Source organism: Rattus norvegicus, chromosome 19, assembly GCF_036323735.1.
Source record: "Rattus norvegicus strain BN/NHsdMcwi chromosome 19, GRCr8, whole genome shotgun sequence".
In the NCBI taxonomy this organism is placed as follows: Eukaryota; Metazoa; Chordata; class Mammalia; order Rodentia; family Muridae; genus Rattus; species Rattus norvegicus.
The window spans coordinates 58,484,669-58,507,961 of record NC_086037.1 but is presented as its reverse complement, the minus strand read 5'-3'; the positions used below and the strand labels follow the sequence as shown (position 1 = coordinate 58,507,961).

The window sequence follows — 23,293 nt, the reverse complement described above, 5'->3', positions numbered from 1 at the left end:
CATCTTGTCATGTATACTTTCCCTGTTATCAGATGTCCTGAAACAAAAGGTAGGCATGGCCAGAGGGGCAGCACAGGCATAAGTGACTGTCCCCTGGGAGGACCATACTTTGATCTATGGACATCCGTGTCTGAGGATCTAGAAATCCTAAGATGGGCAGAGTTGGCCAGTCCATCGTGTCCATCATGCTCTGAGAAAACAGCTGCCAGCATGTAGAGAAGAGGCGTCTGTACTTGTGGGGCTATGGGAATGCAGTGGTCCTTTTCCTGAAGGAGAGATAGGAAGACTGTGTGTGGATAGGGTTGCTCTACTACAATAGGGAGCTGTGGTGGAAGATGAGGCTTCTGATGGCCAGGGAGCAGAGATTTCATGGACTGTGTGTATCTTCACAGGATCCTTGAATACCTACTGTGGGAGGGAGAGGGGAGCTAAGATCATAGAAGTCCAAAAATGGCTGTGTATTCTAGAAACCAACTTGTCCTGCAAAAACAGAGACAAGATTTGGTTATTTTGGGGGGCTCACTGAGAAGGAAGGAGGTTTTAGGCATGTTTATCTTAGTGACATTGACTTTCACATCTTATTGTACTGTTTTGATGCTCCTAATTCCTAGCTCTAATATATAGCCAAGATGACTGGGAGGAGGGGGAAATAGGTCAAAAGGTTCATGGATTCATTATCTTAAGCTCTGCCACCCTAAAAGTTTCATCCCTTTTTTAAAAAGTTATATGTCCTATAGTAAGACTCTCTTAGCAGAGAGTTCCCATGAGTCACTCATGTCTGATGTGCAGCGAAAGTCTGAAGATGCTGTTGTTTACAACAGCAAGCATGACAAGCAGTTGAGAGTCAGGAGCACAGGAGAATGCCGCAGGAGTGAGATGACCATGGAAGGACACAGATGGAGACCACAGAACATAAACTGAGTTGGGAATATGGTTCACCCTGCTCTGGATAGAACTGGGTAGAATCTGGAACACCTATGTATTCCCCTTAATGTCCAGAGACCTGGGAAGGCTGGGATGGCTCAGGTATACCTGCATACCTCTATACCTCTATAACTACCAAGCTGGAGCATCCATTGAAAAGGTCTTACCTCTGTTCCTCTGAGCCCTGCCGAAAGTCAGCCAACTTTCCTTTCTTTGCTAATGGCCTATCCATCAGCAGGGAAAAGCTTGGAACCATTCCATTATTCCAGTTCCTTTTGTGTCTTTAGGGCACATCGGCAGGCAGCCATCGATTGTTGCATGCAGTTACTTCTTACCGCCCTCCTTCTCTATTTGGTTCTTTGAGGACATCTTAACTCTATCCATTAAGATCCTTTTCGGCCTCCACAGCTACCAACGGCTGGGCAAGTCTTTGTTTCATTGTACTGTGTACCACCAACCCTACTGGCTTCCTCTGCGTTTAAAAGATCATTGCAATTAAACTGGCTCAGCCCACACATCTAGGATAAAATAATTCTCGATTAGCTGGTTTACAAATTTAATTCCATGTTCAGCAATTGATAATAATCGTTCTCAGGTTTTTGAGCTATAATGTGTCATCTCTGGAGGCTTCATTCTGACAGAGTATAGAAACCCACTGAATATCACCTTTAGTGAGGAGGCATGAGCTACACAGTTTGCCTTCCCAAGGACACCAAGAGTCGGGTCCTCCAGACACTTGACCCATTCTATCTTTGGGACGGTATTTATGGGATGTCAGGCTCTGTACAAATGGAATCTCACCATGAACCACCTGGTCAGCGTGAAGGTTGGAGCAGTCTGCTTACTCCCACCTTTGGAGAGGTTAATCAACGCCAAAGGGAGCCTTTCCCAAGAGCTGATGGATGAAACAAAAGTGTACCCACCAGTGTCCCCTTGAGGATAAAGCGAAAGACAGCTACTCATAGTATTGGGTCTGATCCCTTCATCTGAAGTGTGTTCTTCATAAGTAACATGAACATGAGAGCTGTCGTCTGAAAAACCTCAGATACACCATGAGACTCTACTCACTTAGAATCCTGGGTTGGGGGGTCGGGAGGTCAGGGGTCAGGGGTCAGGGGGTAAGGGGTGGGGAGGAGAAGTCAGGGCTGTGTGTCTTTCAGGACTCATGATTTTTAATGTGCTCTGAAACTTTTAACTCGAACGATACATTTTTAGCTTTTAAATGTTGTACACAAACTTGGAGGCAAGTTATTTTAATTCTGAGTACCTTTAAAATTAAAATGGTTCCATCTAGGACAAAGACATTTTTCATAATTTGCAATTTTATTTATTTTCAGCCTCTTTTTCTTTTATCTCAATCGTGTCTCCTATTCATCTTTGTCTAATTGTCCCAGGCTACTACCAGGAATTGAGCATACTATTTATTTAGTTATGATCACTTACTGTACTTCTGGACAAAGAAGTGTTTCCTAAGTTAGTCTTTTTACTCTACAACCTCCATGTTTCCAGAAAGTTCCATAATCATCGTATACAACATTGAATATTCAATTTTAGTTTGTCTGCTATTTCCCACGATTGAATTTGGAGTGCACAGTCTTGCCAAGCAAAAGATAAATAAAATTATATCCTGCTGTTGATCCGTTCCCGGTGCACTTACCCCTCACAATTTTCATCTGTTTACCCATTTACTTAGTGATTGTATGTGGGGATTCTCATTCACTGTCTCCACCCCTCGAGTAGTTTACTCCTAAAGCAAACACAAGGAACTGGAAGGCATACACACGTGTGCACGCACGCATGCGCACACACACACATTCTTACAATGAACTTTGTGGCTCTTTTACCTCCACCTACTATGCAAAAACTCACCCCTTTCTGAACAATGAGCCTAGTAACCTTGCACCCCCACCTGCATTTGTCTGTGGCAATGTACACGGCCCTCGATGATTGGTGGTATACATTCTCATTCTTTAACGCAGATTTAATTTGGACTGCTCCTATTCAAACAGTACAGCGTGGGTGGAACAGCAGTCCAGCCTGAACTGGTTCAGGATCTATGCACAATAAGGCATCATTGTGCCTACCCAGTAAACTTTTTAGAAAGATTTTCCTATTTACCATCTAAAGTCTTTTGCACAGCTGGGCATGTAGGTGATTAAAAGTCGGTGCATTGTGGGAAGGATCATTCGCAACAGAAAATGATCATGTGGCACAGATTATCAATTAAAACAGAGAGCCACCTGCACTGTGTCCCTTAGCCTACCTCCTCCTCCTTTAGAATCCCATAACAGCCCACACAGTAACTGAATACCTTGAGCAGTCACCTGTGTGGTCCACTGTCAATCTTGACATTGCGTCTTCTCTAATCTCTGTGTGTTTCAAAGAAAATCGTCTTTCTAGCCTTTCAAATCTGTGTGATTTCTTCTTTTCAATTCTTTGGATGAGAAGCCAAGAACCTGGAAACACCTGACCTAGACCCCAACCACTTGTAACTTTTCTATGTACCTAGTATATTACTCTTAGTAGATAGTTCAATAAATAAATATATTCCTGTTTTAGTATTCTATTGCTGAGAAGAGACACCGTGACCATGTCATCTCTTATGAAAAACAAAACAAAACAAAACAAAACATTTGATTGGGTCTTGTTGGCAGTTTCAGAGGTATAGTCTTTCATCACCACCATCATCATCATCATCACCACCACCACCACCATGGCAGGGAGTGTGGTGGCATGCTGGCTGTCCTTGAGAAACTGGTTTAATCATAAACAGGAATGAATCTACTTTGTCTATACTATAAGATGGCTTGTAAGCCTAAGACAGAGGCAGGCTGGTTCTTCAGGTCCTCTAGTTACTTAGCGGGAGTTTTAACTTGATCAGCCGAAATGGGTCATGTGCTTCCTGTCCCACATTTCTAAAGAGACTTTTGAAAAATAATTGAGAGACTTCCCAACTAGGTTGAGAGAGAGGACGGAATGACGGCAGGGGAGACAAAGTGGGCTTGTGAAAGGCAGTGGGCCTCAAGTTGACTTAGGGTGACAGTGGCTGGTCTCACTGTCAGGATTGCCGCACCAAAAGAGGAGCTAGCAGGAGCGCTTCAGAGCAGCAAAGGAAGGGAACAGAAGAAGATTGAGGAGTTGTATCTGGCCTTGCAGTCAGATCTGGATGTATTTGGATTAAGATCCCTTTTAGCTAGCTTCTCCACAGCAGTGAAAACTTCCCTTTGCAGATGAATCAGGAACCTGTGTAACAAAGGAAGCAGCTTCAGGGTGAGAGACGTTGGGAGATGTTGGAGGAGGGTCTTGTGCACTGCGAATTCAGATGAGGAGGTCTCTGCCCAGGATCTAGTTACAGTCCAGACACAGACACTGTCATGAACATTGACGAATCTCCTATATCACTGTGCTCCTAGAAAGTATGCACCACACTTATCTCTGGTTGGTTAATGAAAGGCTGAACAGTCGATGACTGGGCAGGGGAGATAGAAAGGCTGAACTTCCACTCCCAGCAAGGGGTCTGAGGTGGCAGAATGGGAAGAAGATTTTGACAACTGTGTAGGTGAGGGTCACTAGGCAGGTAGAAGAAGAAGAAGGGAGTCTCCATGATATTGAATATGAAGAAGAATCGACAAGGGAGTTCTCCAAGAAGATACACATGGAGAAGAGCAAGCCAGGGTGAGACACAGAGGAAGTACCTCAAGTAACTTGGACCATATGGATAGGATATAGACAGTTTAGAGGGATGAATGTATTTCTGCTCAGTTGTTGTGCCTAAAGTATGTCGAAAAAAAGTCATTAGGTTTCTATTCTCCATTATTTGGAAGTTAGTTGGGTTAGAAAAAAAAATCTGCCGTTGAAATTTCTCCTTTGGAGAGAGCTTAGGTGAAACATTTTGTTTGGATATAGAGTAAGCTTCAGGAAGTAAACATTTAAAAGAAGTGGAACATTATAAACAGAAGGATGAGGAGTACCAGAAGGAAAGAAGGGATACAAGGGAGGAGCCAGAGTGGGAGGGTACCAGATGCTCCTACACAGGAGGAGTCGCATGGTTGACTTTTTTCTGGTCCCTATTTCTAGGCACCATCTCAAACAAGTTAGAATTTGTTGGCCTTGAAGCAGTGTGTTTGTGGAGGAGGGCACAAATGTCATCCTTAGCAGCAGTCGGGTTTAATCATTTTTAATTTCAGAGAACTGTAGAAGTCAAGGATTTTGATCTGGTCCTGAAGGATGTTGGCAAGACCAAGGGATTAATTGATGCAAAGAAGGCATCAGTCCATTTGTTTCAGTTCTCAGTCTCCAGAACAATGACCCGAGTGGCAAGAAGAGGAATGAGTTAGATGGCCTATCATCCATGACCTTTTTGAGAGGTCACCTAAACTGCTTTCATGGGTGTAGGACCATTGATCTCTCTGGAACTGCTTCAATCCCACCAAAGGTCAACAAGTAGAGTGTCAGAGTGTCAGTTACAATGTAGCAGAGGAGGGTCCACCCAACTGGCCATGACAGAACGTTAGCAGCTGGGGAAAATCCAGAATATAAGCAAGGAAGTAATAACTCTACGACTTTGGGGGGGCATTAAGAAAATTTACATTTAGATTAACATAAGTCAAGATAGCATGTGGTTAAATGCAATTGTACAACGGGGCTGAACTGTGTAGCAGAGCTTTGCTGAAGAGTGTGAAGGAGATGGTAACTTAGTCAGTTGTTTACATCAGACACCTGCAAGCTTTTGTAAAAGAAATCAGTTAAAGTCAGCATCCAAGGAATGAGTCTGAACAGAAAGTGTCTAAGTGGTAGTCCTTGCCTCCAAGTATGATGAACTTCCTATATTTGGTTCAGATATAAACAAAACCTGCTATTGTTTAATGACCAAAACAGTCTGTTCAGTAAAACAAAATTTTTGTTTAGAAACAATTTGGTATGTGTGATGGTTTGCGAATGCTTGGCCCAGGGAGTGGCACTATTAGAAGGTGTGGCCTTGTTGGAGGATGTGTGCCACTGTGGGGTGGGCTTGGAGACCCTCCTCCTAGCTGCCTGAGGATGCCCAGTCTATTCTTGGCTTCCTTCGGATGAAGATGAACTCTCAGCTCCTCCTGCTCCATGCCTGCCTGGATACTGCCATGTTCCCACCTTGATGATAACAGACTGAACCTCTGAACCTGTAAGCCAGCCCCAATTAAATGTTGTCCTTTATAAAACTTGCATTGGTCACGGTGTCTGTTCACAACAATAATACCCTAAGACAGTATTACAGTAAAATTCTAAATATTGGGACTATTACCTTAAAGGATCATAAATAGTATTTGAAAACATGACTTAATATATAGTTTTTTAACATAAAATTGTTACATCTAGAACCCATGATTATATGGTAAATATATTTTACACTGTCATATGTAAAGAGACAATTTAATTTAAAGTTGTACTCTCCAAAAAGAAATGATTTTCAATTTCCAATTAAAAAAGTATAGCCAGAGACAGTGACTGCCTTTCTCCCTCCCCCAAAAGTACATCTCTAGAATTTTCTAGAATGCCCTAAGTTACGACATGAGTCAGAGACTGCCATGTCAAGATGAAATGATTTATTTTACAAAGTTTACAATGAACAATCATAATGTTTTTCTAAAACTAACCCTATTAACAGAACCTTTAAAATCTCCTACGGTCTCAGCTCATACACTCAACCAACCAATAGAGTCCTGAAGTAGTCAGCCATGTCAAGTCTGTCACAAACAATTTACATGTAACGCGGGCTGAGTTGACAATGAAGGCTGAAGCCAATTCTTTACTCCTTCTCTGTGTCGACGGACAAATCTTTACTACACCTCATACTGACAGCAGTAAGCCTATGTCTTGACATCATTCTATGTAGAAATAGATTGGTTATTTAGAGGCATAATTTATCTTTCCAGTGTAATAGTTTTGACTATTTGGGGATTTCACAATGCACCCCAAACACACCCAGTTCTCAGCCCTCTCAGGTCTGCTCCCCCGACTCTTGTGACCTCCCAAAAAAGAAGAAAGAAAAACAAGACCTAAACCACCCCTCCCCCAACATGAAGTCCAGGGTGTTGCTTATATACTTCCGGAGCATGACCAAACTCCCAGCGGCCAGCCCCTTAAAAACAATGAGTCCTTCCCCAACCCCAGTCCTGCCAGAAGCCATCAGTTGTTGAGAGCTACACTTCAGCATCCTTAGCACCATTTTAAGAGTTCTTTTCAATGGTTTCCTGTATAGGCTGTTTCCCTCTCCGTCTTCCCCCAACCCCTCTCTTGCGATGGCAAGATAACCAAATGAAATGACCGTTAGCAAATATTAACTTTCGGCATTTCTTTTTTTTTTTAATGAATTAAAAGTTTAATTCTGAACCATCTTTATAACCGCATCTGGTGAAGCATTGTATCACGGCAGGTTACAACAACTTTGGGAAAAGGCAACTGGTCTACTGTCCAAAACAAGAAGGCTCAAGTAACACCTCTTACTGATTTACCCCACCGCACGTATCCCCAATAAAGTTCTTGTTCAAAAACATGAAATAGGTCCACCTGCTTATTTTAAGCATATTAAAAAGGAAACTAATCGGACCATTTCTATCTGTCTATTTATACAAAAGGCTACACAATGTTACACGTCTCCAGATTACAATTAGCATTGATTATGAATTAGTGTTCTACACCATTACTCAGTTCTTAGAAATCAGAAATTGCTGTAGCCGGTTCACTAGAACATAACACTACGAGACTTAAAAACTAACAGTTACTGCAAAAAATAAAAGCTACTTCAAAGCAAGCTAAGTCAGTACCATTACAAATATTAAAAAAAAAAAAGGAACAAGCAAGGCTAGGGTTTGATAACGCCATCTTGTGATCCACTCGTGTGCATTCTTCACTTCGTGAGTCACTCCCCAAATCCATTTGTATGGTTACTCCTCAACCAAAAAGGACCAGAACAAAAAGTTTACTTCGACTGTTCCCATAGGAAACTCAGCTTGGTTAGTGTGTCAGGCACTTTCTGAGATACCAGCCCACCCCTCGAGCCCTCTCAGCAACTCTACAGGCCAGTCACAATGCAAGTTCAGACACTACACCGTAGAGAAAGGCTGCTATTAATGTTGAAAACAGCAAATGCTACTCACCTGAGTATACCACTGCAAAAGCTGTGGCAGAAACATCAAAGTGAGAAACTTCCACACATGAACATCTCCTTCCAAGTATGTATCTGTTTTGTGGTAGATTTACAACAGGCCTAAAACCATTCCCACCCTACCAAGTCTTTCTGGAGTTCTGCAGGCAGAGTAAAGTATTCACCCATACTGGCTTTCATAAGCTTTCTTACCTAAAGGACGATTTACAGGTCCGTATCAAACCAGGCCAGCTGATTGCTATCACCTGGGGGCAGCTGGTCCATGAGGTCCTGGGCGTGTCCCAGGTCAGGCAGCCCATCAACCGGATAGTCAGCACCAGGGTGGTGGCCATCCATCTCATGCTTCATCATAGGGGCCATCCAACTTTCGGCATTTCTGAGAAAGCATCCACAAGCATCTCTCCTAGAAAACCCCCATTGCCTTTTTTTTTTTTTTTGACCCAGGTTCATTCAACATGGTGACCTCAGGCTTTATTTTAAAGTACTGGTTAAAACAAACAACTACCCCACTGCCAAAGATAATATTCTTAAGGTGTGTCCAGGTTGGAGCAAACCCCTATCGTCCAAGTCATCTTCTCCTCCTGAAGGATTTGAGGGCTTAACAGAATCACTCATTGTCTCCACGGCTACAAAACCAGCTGTCAAAGATACTGCTTGGATATTCTGAATAACTGTCTCAAACTGTGCATTTGATGACAGAAGATCTCTGGCAGCCTCCTTTAATTGGGGGGTCATGGGTAGTTAGGGTGTGGACCCTGGAATTAGTGTGTGCTAAGAGGAAGAACTGAGAACCAGGGTAAAGGGCATGGCCAATTGAACTAGCACACAAGTCCCATAGCCTAAGAGGTAGGCTCTGGTGCAAGGTCCTCCTGATCACACCATCCCCATATGTCAGAGAAGGAGACTCTGAGGGCTGAGTAAATGCTATTTGCTTCTGTTGTTTGTGATATTGCAGATGGGGGTATAGCCTCTGAGATACTCCATTAGGCAAGGGAATCCATCCCCTGTCATCAGAGACATGACCAGTAATTCGTCTTTCCTGTAGACAGGCAGTTTTGGTTTGGCCTATTTTGCCAGAGCTGGGTAAGCTTATACAGGCAGACCGGAAGACCTCTACAGAGGCAGAAACAACAGAATTTGGGCAGGACTTATTTCCCATGCATCCTGGTCCTAGGAGAAGGCTAGCTTGTGACTTCCTCTGGTAGGATTGTGCTCCACGCAAGGGTACGGCCGGGGCCTAGGGACACTCTGCTTTTCAAAGTATATTGTAAACGTAACCCATTTTACATAAGCATTCAATTTTTTACAGTCAGAGTTTAAAGTTTGCCTGATTTTGAATATTATGTCACCTTAAACAAATTTTAAGTTTACCTTAAACCTGCTTTGAGTTACTTGCTTTAGGCATAATTTTGGCAACATATACAGAAGGTTATATGATGGGAGATGAAAATTGGTCTCAGAAAGACAAATGTGGTATGTGCTCACTTATAGGTGGAGATTGGCTTAAAGATTTTTTTAAAAAAATCTACAATCTACAGACCCAGAGAGGCTCAAGTTGTGGACAAGGACATCACAGAATCAACCAAACAGGGCTCATAGGGGCTCACAGAAACTGAACTGAAAATCAGGGAGTTTGTATTGGTCTGGCCTCTGTGTACATTACGTCTGTGTAGCTTGGTGTTTTTGTGGGTCACCTAACAGTGAGAGTAGGGACTGTCTTTGACTCCTTTGCCTTCTTTTGGGATCATTTTCCTCCTACTGGGTTGCCTTGTCCAGACTGAATATGAGGTAATGTGTCTAGCTTTATTGCAACATGACATGCCATGTTTGGTTGATAGCCTTGGTAGGCCTTGCCTTTTCCTGAAGGGAAATGGAGGAGAAGTGGATATGGGGAGAGGGGAGGTGAGAGGGAGGGACTGGGAGGAGAGGAGGGAGAGGAAACTACAATCAGATGTAATATATGAGAGAATAAATAAATAAATAAATAAACAGGTCTCTCCAAGCTTGCCTCTGTAAATGAATTGAATTTGTACTTAACACGACTATAAACACAGACTATATTACATTGAAGAATTTAATAATTTATAATGTGATCATTAACTTGCATATCTTAATTATACTTAACAGTTTACAGCAAGTTAGTCCCTTTTATACAAGTAGAATTTTATAATTTTGACCCTGTTAAGTTTGATCCTTAAAAACATATTGAATTGAAGATTCTTTAGTGTCAAAATCTTAAAGCATCATCAATACAGTCCACAGAGAGACTGGGGACTTCATTTTCCTGATCATCTTATAGTGTGTTTTTACAGATAAATCTTAGCACGGGTAGCAAAGAACTAAATGATTAGCCATGTATCTTTAGGCCAGTTTCTGTTAGCCTGAATAGTTATAACCTTAGGAATTTATAAGCCTTTATCATCAAAATATATTACTCCTATTTTCCTAATCCAAAGTATAAAATCAAAGAAATCATCTTGGTTGTGGGGCAGCTGGCTGTTGAAAAGTACCCTGATTCTTGGTCTAGACAGGTGGAATCCCTGGGGATCCTAAAAGGGACAGCAGGCACATTCCCAGTCTCCCAGGATATCAAGGCCTCACTAACTGCAGCCCCCCAGACCCCTGTAGAGAGGTTTGTGACAGACCATAGGGCAATGCCCCAAGACCCTCCTCCACAGGTAAGGACATGACCACAGGTCACTTAAGCTCAAGACAGAGCAGTCTTAAAAACAGGACCACGTTCCCGAATATGTAGATGAGGTCTTCCCAACTCTTAGGCCAAACCAATAGGAAGTACCTGCTGTCAGTCACTGACCCATCCGAAAACTGTATTTAATAATCGTGGTCGGGGTTGGGGATTTAGCTCAGTGGTAGAGTGATTGCCTAGCAAGCACAAGGCCCTGGGTTCGGTTCTCAGCTCCGGAAAAAAAAAAAAAAAAGAATCGTGGTCAGTGTACAACTGGGAGGTGGCCATCTTCGGGCCCCCCAACACCTACCATGGGAGTGGCTACTTCAAGGCACGCCTCCAGTTCTGCATGGACTACCCACCCATATTCCCCACAAGCCTTCCGGTTCCTCACCAAGACGTGGCACCCAAACATCTATGAGTCAGGGGACGTGTGCATCTCCATCCTCCACCCCCAAGTTGACGACCCACAGAGTGGGGAGCTGCCCTCAGAGCGGTGGAACCCCACGCAGAATGTCAGGACCATCCTCCTGAGTGTGATCTCCCTGCGGAATGAGCCCAACAACTTCTTGCCTGCCGACGTGGACGCCTCGGAGACATACAGAAAATGGAAAGAGAGCAAGGGGAAGGACTGCGAGTACACGGACATCATCCGGAAGCAGGTTCTGGGGACCAAGGTGGACGCAGAGCGCGATGGCGTGAAGGTGCCCACCACGCTGGCTGAGGTCTGCGTGAAGACCAAGGCGCTGGTGCCAGACGAGGGTTCAGACCTCTTCTAAGACTATGAGGACAGCGAAGTGGAGGAGGCCGACAGCTGCTTTGGGGATGAAGAGGATGACTCTGGCACTGAGCAGTCCTGACCCACGTCCCTGAAATAAACTTACAAATTTTACCTCAGCAAAAAAAGACAGAAAGAGAGGGAGAGAGAGAGAGAGAGAGAGAGAGAGAGAGAGAGAGAGAGAGAGAGAGAGAGAGAGAAGAAAAAGAATCGTGGTCAGGATTAAAAGTGTGCAGGAATTCTTCTGAGAGTTTCTGTCATAAGAGCTGTAACACCTCTACTTTGGGAAGAGATCTGCTCTCCGGAAATCATAATCGAAATCACTTCCAGAAGCTCCCCTGCACCCCTTGCAGGCTAATCAGTCTCCTGCTGGCTCAGCCCAGTGGAGGAACTAAAGCAGCAGCAGTGCAAAGGAGCAGCACCAGCGGTGGGGGGTGGGTGAGGGGGATGGGGGGGGTGGGAGCAGTCTCCCCTCCCTGCCTGAGTTCTCTCCTCCCTCGTCTGAACCCACGCACCTAGCCAGCCCTGGCATGCAGAGCCCCACACCTGGTGTTGCCTGGTTTGTCTACTACAGAAGGGCTGATCGGCAGAGATCTCAACAGGACTCGCAGTTTTATGGGTGCCACCATGGTTGGTTTATACCACCTGGTCACATTAACCAAGATGACAGTAAAGCCAAATGTCATTCTCTATAGAACCTTATAAAAATGGAGGCCAACCACATGGTTGCTTTCATCCCGATGGAGTTTTCAGCCAAGATGGCAGCAAGCCACATACTCATTTACTCGAAAGATGAACCCAGATTTTTAAAAATTGATTTTTTCGATGAACTTACCAACCCTAAAATATAAAAGAGTCAAGGTTTACTTTTCCACAAAACCTTCAAAGATAGTGAATAAAACCAAGGAAAGGGGACATTCAGAGAGTTAAATTATCTGTGATTATACTTTGTCATTCATAACTCTGTTGAAACAGTTTATCTTTTAGCTCTTCTCAAGCACATAGTTTCTTTTCCTGGGCTGTTCTGTTTATCTTCTCTCTTCTGTGTCAGAGTCACATGGTCAGTCTGACCCAGGACAAAGACTGTGGATGAAACTTTTAAACAGACACACGTGGGTGTGAGCAGGCTCCCCAGATCCCAGGCTTCTCAGAAGAGCAGGACAGCATGAAACAAGCTTTCAAAATCATTCATACCCCAAAGACTATGAGAATGTCTGGAAAACTGGACCCTGTGATCTATATAACCACTTTCTTTGTGTGTGTGTGTGTGTGTGTGTGTGTGTGTGTGTGTGTGTGTGTGTAGGTGGGGCCAGACAACCTGAAATGCTTAACATGTATTTTGAGGATGGTAAAGATACAAGCAGGAACTTCCAGGCTTGGTGAGGCAGAAGGCAACAGAGTTCTATGCTATCTAAGAGTAAAGATACAATTTTGGAGACCCAGCAGAAATGGCAGACATGGGTAAGATTGCAAGTCAGAGGCTCAAAAATCAATAATAAATAAATGAATGAATGAAGGAAGGAAGGAAGGAAAGAAGGAAGGAAGGGAGAGAAAGTGAGCTAGGAGTTCAAGGAGGGGAAGGACCTTGTATAATGCTACCATTCTGTTTTATAGCCTTATCCAAATCATTTAGATGCTAAAATTGAAAGTTCTGAATGGAGTCCAGCTGTGGCCATTTGTCCAATGTGTATTGAGGCCAGATGTGCATTGAAAGGCATAGGGGAGTCATAGGTCTCAATTCTTCCAAGTTCCTTTTAGTTAATCCACAAACAGGCCTTTTGGCCCAGAAAATTTGGAACCCATAGTAGGTGTAGGATCAAGGCAAAATGAGGGGTCAGATCCACTCAGCTGGGGCATCCCTCAAGTTTCAGACTGAATAAACAGGCCAAGAAAGTGGGGGTTGGGGATCTCCAACTCCTATCATACCAGGTTCAAGAAGCCATGAGGTCAGTGCATGGTTCTCAGAACTTTCAGCTGTGAGCCAGTAGAGAATTCCAGGACCTCTCAACCTATCTTAGTAGTGTAAATCTCTTTGATCTTTGACTGAGTGAGTCTCAAGGCAGAGATTAAGCTCCAGGGAGGCCCGCAGACCTAACCAGGACACCTGTAAGTTAAGCCCAGAATTACATTGTCTCAGTAATCCAGGGACATTATTCTATGTTGCATGACTTTTTTGATCTAATGCAGTGTGTGTTGGGATCAGACTGTGTCAGAGTGAGACAGAAGAAAGTGGGGGAGAGTTGGAGATGGATAGAGTAAAGAAAGGCACTGCCAGGACTTCTTAGGACTCTGCTGGGCTTACACAGAGTGTAAATGTCCTCAGAGCCAGAGAGGCTCCATCTGTCAGACTTGTCACCACTCATAGAGGGAGAGAGTCTAGAAGCATCTGTACTCCCAAGACATGTCCCCAGCAGTAGACCAGAACTATAAGGACATCAAAAAGGTCCTAGAGAAAAGGCTTAGAGCTGTCTGCTTGGGGCAGGGCCCCAGATATCATCCTGGGTTTTGATACCATTATGCCAGATTTTTAAGGTAAGTTTAAAAGAAATGGGAAGCAGAAAAAAAGAGGCGCCTGACTTTCGATAAGGAGGACCATGCTTATCTACAGCAACGGGTCCTATTCTCAGTCACCTGAGTGGTTAAGAATGCCTATACCATTGTGGGTAGCTGAGAAAAGAGAAGGCTACACCTGAGTGTATTAACCCCTGAGTGGTTAAGAATGTCTATATCATTGTGGGTAGATGAGAATTCTCTCATGCCTAAAAGAGGGCTGTGGCCATTATAGTGGCAGAGAATGATTACACCACACATTCTTCCTTTGTCTCTCCCTTCCAGCCTCAAGGGAAGCTGGGAAGTATAATCTTTTAAAAGGAAATTGCACACCAAGTCCATCCTAGCTGTCCTGATTAGTTTTATGTCAACCTGACACAAGCTAGAGTCATCTGAAGGGAGGGAATCCCAATTAAGAAAATGTCTCCATAAGGCATTTTTTTATAAAAGACTTATTTATTTATATGAGTACACTGTCTTCAGACACATCAGAAGAGGGCATTGAATCCCATTACAGATAGTTGTGAGCCACCATGTGGTTGCTGGGAATTGAACTCAGGACCTCTGGAAGTGCAGTCAGTGCTCTTAACCGCTGAGCCATCGCTCCAGCCCCTCCCTAAGGCACTTTTTTAAAATTAATAATTGATGTGGAACGGCTCAGCCCATTGTGGGTGGTGCCACCTTTAGGCTGGTGGTCGTGGGTTCTATAGGAGAGCAGGCTGAGCAAGCCATGATGAGCAAGCCAGTAAGCAGCACCCCCCATGGCCTCTGCATCAACTCCTGCCTCCAGGGTCCTGCCCTGCTTGAGTTTTTGTCCTGACTTTCTCCAATGATGGACTATGATCTGGAATTAACCCTTCTCTCCTCAACCTGCTTTTTGGTTATGGTGTTTTGTCACAGCAACAGAAACCCTAAGGGAAGTTGGTACCAGGAAGTGGAGTGTTGCTGTGACAGACCTGACCATGTTGTTTTGCGGAGAACTCTGGAAGGACTTTAGAACTTCGTGCAAGAAAAACATTGAGAGTTCAAGGCTTGGTTAGCTAAGAATGTTGAAGGTAATGCAGAAGATGGAGCCCTAGTTTGTGTAGTTTCAGAGGGAAGTTTAAAGACTTATCAGGGTCATTCCTTATTTTGAAACAAGATACCAGAACTACTGAAGGGAAACTTCACTTTGAACGCTCAGTTCTGGTCAGCTGGAGCTGGCCAATTAGTGGTGATTAAGAAGAGACCAACATTGCTGAGGTTAAATCTTTTGGGAAGTGATTCCTTAGAGACATCACACAGAAGCTGTGTTCCAGAGGCAGATGAGGCTGTACTTCATGCTCGTAGCCAAACATAAGAGAGCCTAGGTGGTACTGGTTTTCCTTTTCTTTTTTTTTTTTTTTTTTTTTTTTTGGAGCTGGGGACCGAACCTAGGGCCTTGCGCTTGCTAGGCAAGCGCTCTACCACTGAGCTAAATCCCCAACCCAAGTGGTACTGGTTTTGAATAATTGGCAGGAGAGCCAATTGTGCTATGAAGAGGTCATTGGTGAAGGTGAAGCCCAGGTGGCAGCTGAAAGCCCAGGATTGAAGGGCTCATGCACAGAAGTTGAGCCCTAGCACAGTAAGGGTAGCTAGAGAGCCTAGGAGAGTCTATTGGTGAAAGTGCAACCCAGTTGCAGCAGCAGACCCCCACCAACCCTGCATTTTGAAGATGCCAGTACCATGAGATGACCACTAATGGCAACATTAGCAGTGGAGTGGGGCCAGCTGGAGCCTAGAAGACAAGCTGTGTGTGCTGCAAAGGGCATAGCCAGAGAAGTGACCCAAGCCTACTGTAAGAGCCTCTGAAAATTATGAATCCCAGACATTGGACTTTCAAGTTACTTACATTTTGTAGCTTGGTTTTGCTTCGTTCCGATTGTTACTGTGTACTGACTGGTTCTCCCCTCTTCAAATTAAAAAAAGAAAAAGTATTCAACTTACGTTTCACTTTATAGGAGCCCACAGTTGAGAGTGACTTTTTAAAAGAGATTTTTCATGTTTTAAAAGAGACTTTGGGTTTTTAAAGGGACCGAGTTTCAGAGGATTTTAATTAGTAAAGACTGGGACTTTTAAAGTTTGTAAGATGTTTTTATGTTGTGATGTTGATCTTAATGTGTGTTTTGAGGCATGAGCAAGAAAGGATGGTTGTGGCTTGACAGTGTTATGTCTGTCTGTCTATCAAGTTGACAAGGGTCAATTGTCCTGGCGAATTTTATGTCAACTTGACATAAGCGAGAGTCACCTAAGCGGGGATTCCCCAATTGAGAAAATTGTCTCCACAAGAGCCAACTGTAAGGCATTTTGTTAATTAGTACTTGATGCGAGAGGATCTAGTCTCTTGTGGGTAGTAACCTTGGGCTGGTCATCCTAGATTCTATAAGAAAGCAGGCTGAGCAAGCCAATAAGCAGCACTCCTCCATGGCATCTGCATCAACTTCTGCCTCCAGGTTCCTGCCCTGTTTGAGTTCCTGTCCTGACTCCTTTGATGAACAGTGTCCCGCGCTACCTCGCCAGCAAGAACACGCGGGGACACACGAATCCTTCTGTAGCCAAAATGTTTATTATTTCTTAAAGAGAGAGGGCGAGGGGCGCCGGCATGGCGCGGCTTATATACACCCTAGCGCAGCGCATCCACACCTGATTGGTCGCTTACCCATGATCTCATTAGGCACACCCCGGAGTGGGCAAAGACCTGGCACGAAGGCACTCTTGCACATGCTCACACAGTTAACTTCCTGAAAGGAAGTCAGCTGGCGCGGCAGAGGCTAGCGCCATCTTGTAATGGCGAAAGCTATCCCGGCTTTCCACGTGGGGCACAGTGGAAGCCAGCGTCGTCTTGTGGTGGCGAATGTTATTGCAGCCCTCTACAGAACAGTGATGTGGAAGTGTAAGCCAAATACACCCTTTCCTCCCCAACTCGCTTTTTGGTCATGGTATTTTATCACAGCAATAGAAAACCTAAGCCATTAGCACTGGATCAACATTTCATCCTCTTCTTCATGTCCACGATAAACTATTATGTAGTCCTCTCAAAACTGTCTCTTTCTATGAGGAAAAAAAAGGGGGGGGGAGTTCTTATCCCAAATTACAAATCAAAATTTCATGTCTTGGACATTGTATGACAGACACCATGAAAAGTGCTAGGATATGTGTTCTTCTCAGAGTTCTTGACACCCGTGTCAATGCCTCCTGTGCTGCTCAATGGTACTCTCGACTTTCCCATCCAGTGCTCTGGTGGAAAATGCAATTCACATGTGATTTTGCAGGAGGCAAGGCCACCATTATCTCGTTCTTCAGGGTTTATTGGATAGACAGTCCAAATTACATAAGGTTTATGGGTGAAGGCCTCTGACATTACAGGTCTCCAGAGTCTCTGTTGGTCTTCCTGAGAGGCTGACACTCCAAAGAGCCTGAGAGGAGGAAGGGGCACAGAGTCACTGCCGAACCAGCTGTTGCCTTGTCTGGAGGTGAGAGCCTTATGCCTAAAGGAATGGCTGCCATGCAGAGTCTTCAGGAGGAACAATAAGAATCCAGAATCTCAGGGAAGGGGAAGAGGCCCTGTGACTATTCTTATGCAAATCCCAAGCAGCTTGGGGACCTTTGCCTGAGGTTGCCCCAGTTTTCTCTTTGAAATGTAGATGTAGCAACTGGCTTAGAACTCCAGCTAGTTTCCTTTGAAGATTTATTTATTTATTATCCTGATGAGTGTTACATTTTTTTTCCTCTTTAAGAGAGATAAATATTTTTGTTTTCTGCTGTGAAGATAAACACCAAGATCAAAAGCAGGTTGGGGTAGGAGAGAGGGAGGGAGGGAGGGAGGGAGGGAGGGAGGGGTTTGTTTCACATTGCTTCCTGCAAGTTGAAATGAGGCCAAGAATTCAAGCAGTCCAGCTTACTGTTAGAAAGCTGCTTCCTGGCTTGCTCCCCATGGCTTGCTTAGTTTGCCTTGATACAAGGCCCACCTACCTAGGGATGGTGCTACCCACAGTAGGCTGCAACTCCCACATCAATTAGGAATAAGTAAATGCCCCAAAGATGTGTCCATGGGGCCAACTTGATAGAGACCACTCTTCAGTTCAAGACTGTCTTTTCATGTACACTACCATGATCAGCTGTCACGGTTGCTCTAAGGCGTTTCTCCTAGAGAATCCGTTTAAATAGCGAGGTAACCAAACAGTGCTAGAGATTACTTAATCGAAGTGGACCTGACTCACCTACTGCCCTCAGTTCAACATGATGAAGCCGAGAAGGGGGGCATGATGTATCACTATAGCTCACTCTATTGACTGCTCTAAAGTTTCCATACAAAAAATATACTCAGTGGTTTTGCCTCTCATCTGACGGAGATACAGAGCTGCTCTTAAAAATTCTGTTATTAGGGGTCCGTGAGGTTAAGACACTTAACCACCTAGCCTGATGACCTCAGTTTGATCCCACATACAGGAGAAAAGAGGGACCTACCCCTGCAAGTTGTCCTCTGACCTCCCCATGTTCATGATGGCATAAGGCTGCCTTCCCCACACGGTGTGATAAGCAAGACCCTCACTCTATAACGAAAAACCCAAGGGATTAGTAAAAGCCAAAGTTTTTACTATTTGATCCTGCAGAGCAGGATGCCTATGGGTGGGGGTGGGTGGGGGAAAGAAGGCCAAAGAAAGTCATTTATAAAGTCCCTGATCGTGAGAAATCCCTGCCTTCTTCCCGCCACAGGCTGATACTCCAGAGAGTTATAGTTTTCATGCTCTCCTAGTGTAGCCCTCTTCTCAAATTTCCCATCCGTTAGTTAAAGATACAAAGCCTTATGTAATGACTATTGTGGGACTTGAGACTACCTCCTTTTCTGAGCAGACAGACTTTCAACCTCAGAGCTCTGAGACAAGCAGGTACCAGCTGTCAGCTAAGGAAGAAAGTTCCCTAGCATCTCCCACTGTGTCTGTGATTCTTTGATGAGCTTTTTCTTCTAAACTGTTTTATTTTCTCTCTTAAACTATGGGAATATCATTTTTTCCCCCAGACATGATATGGCATTTCAACACCACAGCCACTGCATTGGTTGTTTTTAAGGAACACATTCTCCCATTGGTTAGCCGTGAGGCCTTGTAAGTTCTTCCAATTTTACCAATGATCAAGAGCACCTGTCAGAAGTAGACCCTGTCAGTCTAAATCAGTGATGGCTAAGCTAGCAGGGACTCTGTTCTGCAGAGAATGCTAATTCTCTTTATTTATCTCAGCTAGTGAGCGGGTAGAGCTTCAAGTATGAAGGATGGGTGGGCATCATGGCTGGAACTCTATCACACTCTCTTTAGTGGTCCTTCTCTTCTGTGCATCCACCCAATGCAATAGGAGGGTGATGTGTAGCCTCTGCTCACTTCCCTGGGTAGTGATAAAAGGCTCCTTTACTGGGAAAAATTGAATCAGCGGTGCAAGCAACTAAAGTCAGGTCAGAGGTGTCCAAATTTTCACTGCTGTCTTATTTATTATGCTGTTCCCATCCCCTGACCAGAGGGTGTGGAGAGGAAATTAGAATGAGAGGCTGGGGAGTGCCATGATTCATTGTATCATGAAGGAAAATCCTGCAGGAAGGATGAACTTCAGGCCGACAGACAGAATCTTTTGCTCAATGTGCATGTGTGTCTGCCAATGCCGAGGTTAGCAGAGTAACGATCCACATGTGGCAAGGAGGAAATCCAGTTTAATTGTTGGTTGTTGGTTCAAATTTCTAAAGTCTGACGCCAGGCAGTTTATTTGAGGCATGTTTAAGTACAGTGTGATTTGGGGATAAAGTTTTCTGGTGACCATTAACTCAATCCCAAGTGCACAATAAAGCTGGAGGCATGACTATAGGCTTAGATTCTTCAAGATCTACCTTAATAAAGGTTCTTAAATGTTTCAACCTCCCTTCTAGCCCACCACCCACCAGACCAGCGGTAGTGGAAAAGAAAAGTTAGCAAGAAAAAGGGTTTATGGACCTGTTTAGACATTGTTCTTTGGGGGCTATGCCAGTCTTCATTGTTATCTGTCTAGTCTACTTGGCAGCAAAACACCAACAACAGTCCAGTTCACTCAAAAATCGCCAGTCATGGATCAGCAATGGCAGTTCTATTCAGAAGAAAGCCAGAGGCTCTGTCCATTGGCCCAAGTCCACAGAAGTGGCAAGAAGCTGCTGGAATATCATGAGTTCTTTGGTGAGTTACTGTCTATGAAGTCACCACAAGCAAAACCCAGCAACTTGATGTAAGGTGAACCAATACACAAGAGTCACCAGCCTCAGCGAACCAATGCCTAACCCTCCCCCTCCCACTGTCGATGGTAACATATTTATATTCTTTCTGTATATCGTGCTTCCTCTCACATGTCTGCTTTAGGAAACCATTCTTTCATGTGTCTGCTTTAGCAAAACATTCTTTCATCTGTGTCTGCCCCAGCAAAACATCATTTGACGTAACTGAGTTCCCAAAGAAACCAGCAATTTCCACTTCACATGACTACACTGAAACTCTTTGCAAAATACATACGAGCTCTTACATAAAGGTGGGTTGTATAGATTGACTACTTGTGTTATCTTCAGGGCTTAGGGGAAGATCTGGTGTTGGTCTCAGTCATACAGATAGCTCAGAGGTCACTGGGCTATCAACCACCTCTGCTGTTTGTAAACTACCTGTGATATCCCATGTAAAGATGGGTCTATTGACTGAGAAACAATGCTCAAGAGAAAGTTCTAGAGAGAATGACTGAGATAAGCATAAGAATCTGCACAAGTCAGGTGTGCCCTGCTCCTACAGAGCGAATAGGTTGGTTATTAATGTCATCCATTCTCTGCCTTTTGGCTGGAAAACAGGTTATATATCCCCTCCCTTGAGGAGACAACACTGTGTCTTTAACACTCCTGATTTGCCTAGTACTTATCTGTGAGCACAAGGACCCTTGTGCCCTCTACAACTGTGTATTTCTGCCTATGGAAGAATCTGGCTTAAGGAGTGGGAAACAAGGGAGATTATGTCTCCAGTAGTTTTAGAAGCTACACCCAAAATGTCTCACCAACATTGACTGCCTAAGTTGTGAGCTGAACACAGATGACACTGATAGAGGGGCTAACGTGGGAAGGGGGAAGTCCATGAGGCTTCAAGCCAAGACAAAGAACTATAGGAGAGTAAGAAATGGTGAGTTGGAGAAACAGTCTTCCCCCTGGAGGAGCCCGCCAACTGGTTATTCAATAGCAATGGTCAGCCCTGAAAACATGCAAGGAGTAAACTGAGCAGATCGTACTTATATATTTAGAAACACAACACACCAATTAAGGAAAAGCCATGACTTTAAGAGAGCAAAGAGGGGTAAGAGGGAGAAAGAAGGGGCAAAATGATTATATTATAATCTCAAAAAAAGTAAAATAATTATAATAAAAAAAGAGCAGAGAGAAACGAATGTGCCCAAGCTGTCTGTCGAGGCTGCTTCTACTCAGCTACCTTTCTTCTTTCTCACACAGTTCAGACCTCAGCAACAGTAAATGGTCTTCTTTCCTTGATTAACAACCAAGACACCCCCTCACCACCATTACCACCCCTGCCCAAGACGTGCCTACAGGCAACCTGACTAAGGTAATCAATCCTCTAGTCGAGATTCCACTTCACCAGCGGTTCTGACTGTGTCAGATTAACAGTTAAACTAACTAATACGTCCACTTTTCTATAGTCTTGTTTCCACACTGGTCTTTAGATTTGGTTCAATTATCATCTTTAAGTCTGAGATAATGAAAACGTGTGAAATTACTTGGGTCACTTGTAGTGCCAGCTTAGTGAGGTCAGTTACCATCTAGGCTTGAGGTTTAAAGAGCCCTTTAGGTCCAGTTATGTTGTGTTGTCTTTATGATGGCTAAACATTAAGATTCTTAGGAAAGATTCTTCTTGCATTTGAATTTCACTGCGTTTTAAGAGATCGCTATTGTAGCATGAGAAGGCATGTACAATATTGTATGTATGCTGTTTTGGTGGCCCCTATGGAGAACTTCTGCTGATGACTCCAAGTTTATGCAGCTGTTTCTATGTGTCTTTTTGTCTATTAGTCTCTGCCTACAGTGGCTGCTCCAGGGAGGCAGAAAATCCGATGACTGTAGCAGTGGTCCCACAAGGGAGTCATCTGTTGGGGTTTCCTGGACTGGGAAGATAAGAAGCAGAATCTCTCTCTGCCTTCTGCAAATGGCTCTAAGAGGAGAGAGTCTTCATGGAGTTCTGTTTTGGGTTGGGTTTGGTTTTTCGGAGGGCATGCATGGTCCTTTGATGATCCATTGTAACTACTCTGACAGGAACAAAGATATTCTGCAGACATTTATACCCTTCCATTGGCTGTTAAAATAAGTATCCTCACTAGGTGGGTGTGGTGGCACATGCCTTCAATTCTAGCACTGGAGAGGAAGAGGCAAGTAAGTTCTGATTTCAAGGCCAGCCTGGTCTACTTATCGAGTTCCAGTTCAGCCAAAGCTATATAGTGAGACCATATCTCAAAACAAACAAAAATCTGAAATCTTATGTGGGGGAGAGCATGCCACCAGACTTCTCTAATTGTTTCTCTTTTCAATGTGTTTACACTGAATACATCCCTCTCTGTTGTTTGTTTCTTTCTTGTGTATGCTGAGGGAAAGTGACCAAGTCTAGTTTGTTAGGGCCACAGGGCCCAACTTTGACCCTAGACACTGTTGTGGTTTGCCCTGGAGTTATCTGTATTTTGATGCTAATTTCACTGCCCCAAGGACAGCTGCCTAGTCAGGACTCAGGTGACTTCACGAGAACCTTCTTCCCATTGAATTTGTAAAATACAGGTGAGGAGCAGGTACAGGATAGAAGGAGGCCTGTCATTGGACAAGAAGGAAGGATGGGCGGGAGAAAAGTTTGAAGGAAGAGGAGGAGACTGGAACGAAAAGGAGAAAGAGACAGGAGGGAGAGGGAGAGAAGCTATGGCGGGACAATACGGCAGGTGACGTTAAGATTCTGCTCTGTGTATTTACAGGTTGTTATTAATGTTCTTAAGGGATGGATGGTACTGGGCTTTATGTGTTTAGGTGGGCAATTATATCTTATCAATTGGGTCAAAGATGTGTTCTTTCATGTAATGATTTAAGTGTAATGGAGTGTGGGGCAGCTGGTCTGGGCTGCCACAGAGTTGGGATGTGTGTTTCTGGCATGGAAACCTGCCT

The 23,293-nt window shown here is 44.1% G+C and overlaps 1 long non-coding RNA gene and 1 pseudogene across 1 annotated transcript; one reads left to right on the top strand and one right to left on the bottom strand.

Moving 5' to 3' along the window:
- Positions 1 to 7,253: 7,253 nt before the first annotated feature.
- Positions 7,254 to 8,424, bottom strand: LOC134483647 (uncharacterized). Its single transcript, XR_010060482.1, has 2 exons — positions 8,261 to 8,424; positions 7,254 to 7,853 (listed from the first exon to the last, which is right to left on the bottom strand). It is a non-coding gene; the product is annotated as an uncharacterized LOC134483647 (long non-coding RNA).
- Positions 8,425 to 9,504: 1,080 nt separating this feature from the next.
- Positions 9,505 to 11,648, top strand: Cdc34-ps1 (cell division cycle 34, ubiqiutin conjugating enzyme, pseudogene 1; annotated as a pseudogene).
- Positions 11,649 to 23,293: the final 11,645 nt, after the last annotated feature.